The sequence below is a fragment of the Peromyscus maniculatus genome, chromosome 2 (assembly GCF_049852395.1).
Source record: "Peromyscus maniculatus bairdii isolate BWxNUB_F1_BW_parent chromosome 2, HU_Pman_BW_mat_3.1, whole genome shotgun sequence".
NCBI classification, from domain to species: domain Eukaryota; kingdom Metazoa; phylum Chordata; class Mammalia; order Rodentia; family Cricetidae; genus Peromyscus; species Peromyscus maniculatus.
The window spans coordinates 152,035,377-152,041,590 of record NC_134853.1 but is presented as its reverse complement, the minus strand read 5'-3'; positions in this window follow the sequence as shown (position 1 = coordinate 152,041,590).

Genomic DNA, 6,214 nt, shown 5'->3' with positions numbered 1-6,214 from the left:
AGATTCAGGAGGAAATCACTGGGGCAAATACACAGAGGTGTGCTGCTCCCACCAAAGACCCGATGGCAGGCCTTCCCACCACAGCTCCTCCACATTTCCTTCTTGGGAAAGGGGCACACTGTGTTCCCATTTGTAGCTCAGAAAATGAGTCCCATGGTGTATAGTGGTGCTTCTGTGTACTCTAAGACCAGGAAGGCCAGTTCTGGGGCACATTCCCAAGATGTTCCTGCAGGGCTATGCCAGGTGGAAATGTGTACAGGGGGCTGGGAGAAACTAGTCAGGTAGCCGAGTGCGGTGGCTCACGTCTTTAATCCCAGCACTCAGGAGGCAGGAGCAGGCGGATGAGAGTCTGAGGCCAGCCTGGTCTCCAAAGCGAGTTCCAGGACAGTCAAGGCTACACAGAGAAACCCTGTCTCAAAGAACCAGCCAAACAAGCAAACAAAACAAACAAGCAAACACAGTAACAAAATAAAACCAAAAGAAAGGAAGAAAGAAGCCATTCAACTGCCACAGGCTGTTATCCTAGCAAGAAGATCAGTAGTTCAAAGCCGTCCTGGGCTACAGGAGACTGTCTCAAAACCCAAACCAAGCAAACAAACAAAAACATTGTTCATGGTAGCCTCAAAGTGAAAAATCCAAACACCATGGACAGGAGATAAGGAAATGCAGAAAATTCATGCAGCGAAGTTTTTTGTTGTTTTTTGTTTGTTTGTTTTTTGTTTTGTTTTTCGAGACAGGGTTTCTCTGTGCAGCTCTGGCTGTCCTGAAACTCACTCTGTAGACCAGGCTGACCTTGAACTCACAGAGATCCACCTGGCTCTGCCTCCTGAGTGCTGGGATTAAAGGTGTGCATAGGAAACAAGTAGAGAGCAGAAGGATGTGCTAGAAGATTCCATATGAAATGAGTCCATTCCCTAGAGCCCACAACCAACCAGAATTGCTATGGTTAGGCATAATATTAGGCTGAATTGTAAGATGTTTCTGTTATTTGGGCTCTTTTGACTTAAAAAATAGAAAATTCATATAGTCCAGCCTATTTTATAAATAAATAAAACAAACAGGAGCAAGGGGGCAGATGAGATGGTTCAGTGGGCAGTGGTGCTTGCAGCCAAGCCTGATGACCTGAATTTCAGTCATGGAGGGAGAACCATGGAAGTATGTTGTCCTCTGACGGCTACATGTGCTTCATGGCATACCCCTTAAGTGACTAAATCAATAGGTAAGTGAATTTTGTTGGTAGTGGTTCAAATTTTTTAAAGTTGTTTTTAACTGTGCGTGTGCGTGTGCGTGTGCGTGTGTGTGTGTGTGTGTGTGTGTGTGTGTGTGTGTAGGTATGTATGTGTGTGTGTGTAGGTATGCGCATGTGAATGCAGATGCCCACAGAGACCAGATGAGTTGGAATCCCCTGAAGCTGTAGTTACAGGCAGTTATGAGCTGCTGGCCTGGGTGCTGCTTCTCTGGAAGAGCAGTACTTGCTCTTAATTCTGCTCTCTCCAAACCCTGTTGGTGTTGTTTTTGAGACAGGGTCTTACTATGCAGTCCAGGCTGGCCTCAGACTCTCAGAGTTCCACCTGCCTTTGCCTTCCAAGTGTTCGGATTAAAAGTGTGTATTGCCATGCCCAGATAAATAGATGAGAAAATAACAGAGTGTGGTAGCACACACCTATAACCCCAACACTCAGGGGGGTAAGGCAGGAGGATCATGAGTTTCTGGTGAGCCTCAGCTATCTAGTGAGAAGCTGTGTCAAAAGGACAGGGGGCAATTTTATTTCCCTCACAGAGTGTTGTTTTAATAATTTTTCCTGTTGCTGTGATTAAAAAACAAAACAAAGCCGGGCGGTGGTTGCGCATACCTTTTTAATCCCAGTACTCAGGAGGCAGAGGCAGGCATGGATCTCTGTGAGTTCAAGGCCAGCCTGGTCTACAAAGCCAGTTCCAGGATAGCTAGGGCTGTTACAGAGAAACCCTGTCTCAAATAAAACAAAGCAAAACAAAACAAAACATACCAAACCAGAAAAAAAAAAAGGATAAACACTGTATGTTTCTACTAATATGAAATATTGAAGTCTGGGTATATATAACTCAGTGGTAGTATTATGTTTGTCCAAAGTGCATCAGGCCCTATGTTCAATTTCCAGTGCTGCCTAAAAGAAAATAAAATGAGTATGTGAAATATTAAGAATAGTAATTTTTGTGAATGTGAATTTGTCACAGAGGCAGAAAGTGTAGATGTTATTCACTGCTAGGTTGGAGGTCACAGGCAGCTATTGCTTCACAGGTACAGAGTTCTTGTTTGAATGATGACAACATTTTTGAAATAGAGGTTGCATAATACTATAAATGTAATTATTGCAGTTAAATTGATGCTTCAAGGTGGCTTAAGGGACTGCGGTGACTGATGGCTCAGTGGGTAAGAGCACTGATTGCACAATCGTGAGGACCCGAGTTCAAATCTCCTCTGGCCTCTGCATGCACACACACACACACATATGCATACACACACACACACACACACACACACACACACACACACACACACGACAAAATGAATAAAAAATGGTTTAAGCCAGGTGTGCAGACAGCTGGAAATAGAATTTCAAGCCTGAGGGCAGCATTTCAAGCCTAGATGCATCTTGAGATCAAGGCCAGCCTGAGCTATACAACGAGACCCCCATCTCAAAAACTACAAAAAAATGTGAATAAACAAACAAAAACTAAAAGAATACGCGCAATTTTACTTCTCATTAAAGTAAGCAAAACAAAAGAGGATATCCCGAAAACAAAACAGAGTGTCTCATTGGCCTAGAATTCAGCAAGATGAAGATAAGAAAAGGCTTCTGGGGGAAGATCCTAGATTAACACCCTTTTTCCTTGAGTGTTTTTTTTTTTAATGTTTTATTTATTTTTATTTCATGTGCGTTGGTGTTTTGCCAGCATATATCTCTGTGTGAGGGTGTCAGATCCCCTGGAACTGAAGTTACAGACAGTTGTGAGTGGCCATGTGGGTGCTGGGAATTGAACCCAGGTCCTCTGGAAGAGCAGTCCAGTCAATGCTCTTAACCACTGAGCCATCTCTCCAGCCCTAAATGTTTTATAATTTATAAAACAAACACCTTTTTTTTTTTTTTTTTTTTTTTTTTTTTTTTTTTTTAATAGACAGAATCTCAGGTAGCCTAAGCTGGCCTCAAACTCTCTCTTTGGTTAAGGATGACCTTGAACTTCTGATCACCTTGAGTGCCTGGATTAAATACCCACCTGTTGTATGCTGTACTGGAATGGATCCTAGTACTTCATGCATGTAAGTGAGCATTCTACCAACTGAGCTACGTTCCTAACAAAAGCATCCTTTCTATTTTAACTAAAAGAATTTTTTTTCTAGTATTAGAGACAAAACCCAGGGTCTTGCACACGCTAGGTGAGCTTTCTACACCACAGCACTGAAATCACTTTGCTTTTTTTTTTTTTTTTTTTGTTTGTTTGTTTGTTTTGTTTTTTCAGTGTCAGATATGGAATCCAGACCCTCCAGGTCACTCCCATACCATCCACCTAGGAGCAGTGGCTTTGTAACCAGGGCCTCTGGTCACCTCCTCTGGTCTCTAGTTCAGGCACCTGACTTTATGCACCCGGATGGACAGAGAGCTTCGGGTGTACCGATGCTAATTTAGGTTGGACCTGTTGGGTTTGAGGGCCATCGTGAGGCAGTCAAGCACATTACCACTGTACACGCGGATGACTGTTGTGAAGCTGACACACAGCGATTTGGGGGCTCAGGGGACTGTGGGTGATGTATGGGCTCCATGATCAGGCTCGGCAAGTTTCCCTTGAGGGCTGCCTGCTTCTGCTGTACTTCTCTCATAGGAGCACTAGGGGGCAGCACACAACGGTGGAAATGTCCAGACTTGGCCCACAGGCTCTGAGTTGGAATTCTAGGTGTGAGCCTATGTAGCTGCTGTGTGAAGACAGGCTTTGAACCTTGGCACTTCTCATAGCTGTCGAGATCAGCTTCAGTTAAGACAGCACATTGTTTACAGTGTGAACTCTGAGGACAGAGGGCCCTACACTGCCCAGCTCTATTACTTACTGGGTTTGTGAATTTGGTTAAGTCACTGAACTTCTCCGTGCCTCTGACATATCTGTAAAGTGGTAACATGATAGCCTTCCCCTGCTTGCGGCTCCATTTTCTACAATTTCAGCTCCCTGTGGTCAATTACGATATCACAGAGAAAATTCAGAAATAAAGCCCAGTATGGTGGCTTACACCTGTAATCTCAGGATACCCAAGAGGTGGAGACAGGCACATTGCTGCCAGTTTGAGCCCAGCCTGATCGGCATCATTCCAGATCAGCCAGGGTTAAATCATGAGACCGAGTCTCAAAAGAAACCAAATCAAACCAAACCAAAACAATGAATAACAACAACAACACCCAAAACACTCACACACCAAACAAACAACCTCCCCCCAAAAAACAGAACAAATTCTAGAAGTAAACATTCCATGAGTTTTTTAAAAAGGTATTTAAAATGTTGGGACTGGAGAGGTGGTTCAGTGGTTTAAAACACTGGTTACTCTTGCAGAGGACTCAGGTTCAGTTCCCAGCACCCATTCTTTTTTTTTTTTTTTCTTCCAGTATCAGAGCTTTATTAGGAGGAAAGGGGGGGACAGAAGAACCAGGCCTGGGGAAGAAGCTCGCCAGCACCCATTCTTACACCCTTCATAACTCCAGTTCCAGGGAATTTTATGCTTTCTTTTGACCCTCATGGGCACAATGCATGCACATGGAGCACATACGTACATATGTGTGGGCAAAACATGCATACACATAAAAGTAAATAAATATTTTTTAAGGGCTGGAGAGATGACTCAGCAGTTAAGAGTTTTGGCTGCTGTTCTAGAGGACCTGGGTTCAATTCCCAGCACCCACATGGCAACTCACAACTGTCTGCAATTCCAAAGCTCTCTTCTGGCCTCTGCTGGGCACATGACACACAGATGTATACATGTAAGCAAATACAATGCACCTAAAGAAATTTTAAAAATTAATTTTTTGTTGTTTTTTGAGACAGGGCTTCTCTGTGTAGCTTTGGTGCCTTTTCTGGAATTCACTCTGTAGCCCAGGCTGGCCTCGAACTCACAGAGAGGCTGGGTTAGGTGCTCTTCTGAGTAGCGTGTTTTGTCCTGGCCCTTTGACACCGTGTGTGCTGCTGCCCTCTCGTTAGTCACTCGGCAGCCTCTCTTACCTGTGTCTCTATAGTGCAGAGTCTGTGCAGGAATAGTTCTTCTTTTACTGAATTACAGCCCAAGGTACAAGAACAGCAATACTGCCCATCCAGGCATGACACGGGAAGCAGTAAAACCAAAAGGTGAGCATTCTCGAGGAGAGGAAAAACAAAAACTGGGCATGGTGGAACACATCTGTAATCCCAGCACTCAGGAGGCTGAGGCAGGCGCATCTCTGTGAGTTCGAGACCAGCCTGGGCTACAGAGCGACTACACTGTCTTAGCACTTCTCCCCCCAAATGAGTGCTCTGCTTCCTGCTCCGGATGTGTGCCTGTCACTTTCCGCCATGCTTCCCACCACTGTGAACTCACCTCCCCAAACCTTAATCCAGATGTGAACTCACCTCCCCAAACCTTAATCCAGATGTGAACTCACCTCCCCAAACCTTAATCCAGGTGTGAACTCACCTCCCCAAACCTTAATCCAGGTGTGAACTCACCTCCCCAAACCTTAATCCAGATGTGAACTCACCTCCCCAAACCTTAATCGAGAATAGACTCTTTCTTCCATAAGCAGCTTTTAGTCAAGGAGTTTTGTCCCAGCCACAGGGGGGTAATATAAACCCCCTTTTTGTCGATGAAGGTTTCTTGTATCCCAGGCTGACCTTCAACTCATTGTGTAGCTGAGGATGACCTTGAACCTCTCATCCTCCTGCCTCCACCTCCTGAGTGCTGGGATCACAGGTGTGCACCACCACTTCTTGTTTATGTGACGCTGGGGATTGAACTCAGGGCCTTGAGCAATGGAGGTACATACTCCGTAGCCCCGTTTGTCCTGCCTTTGGTACCTGTGTCTTTCTGTTTGGCGGATCCACCTCTCTAACATACTCAGTGCATGTGGGGCCAACTCAAGTCCTTCTTCAGGAATGGGCTTGTCATGCTGAACTGACCAATGAAGCTATACAAAGATGTTTTCTGATGGGCAAGAGAAACTCT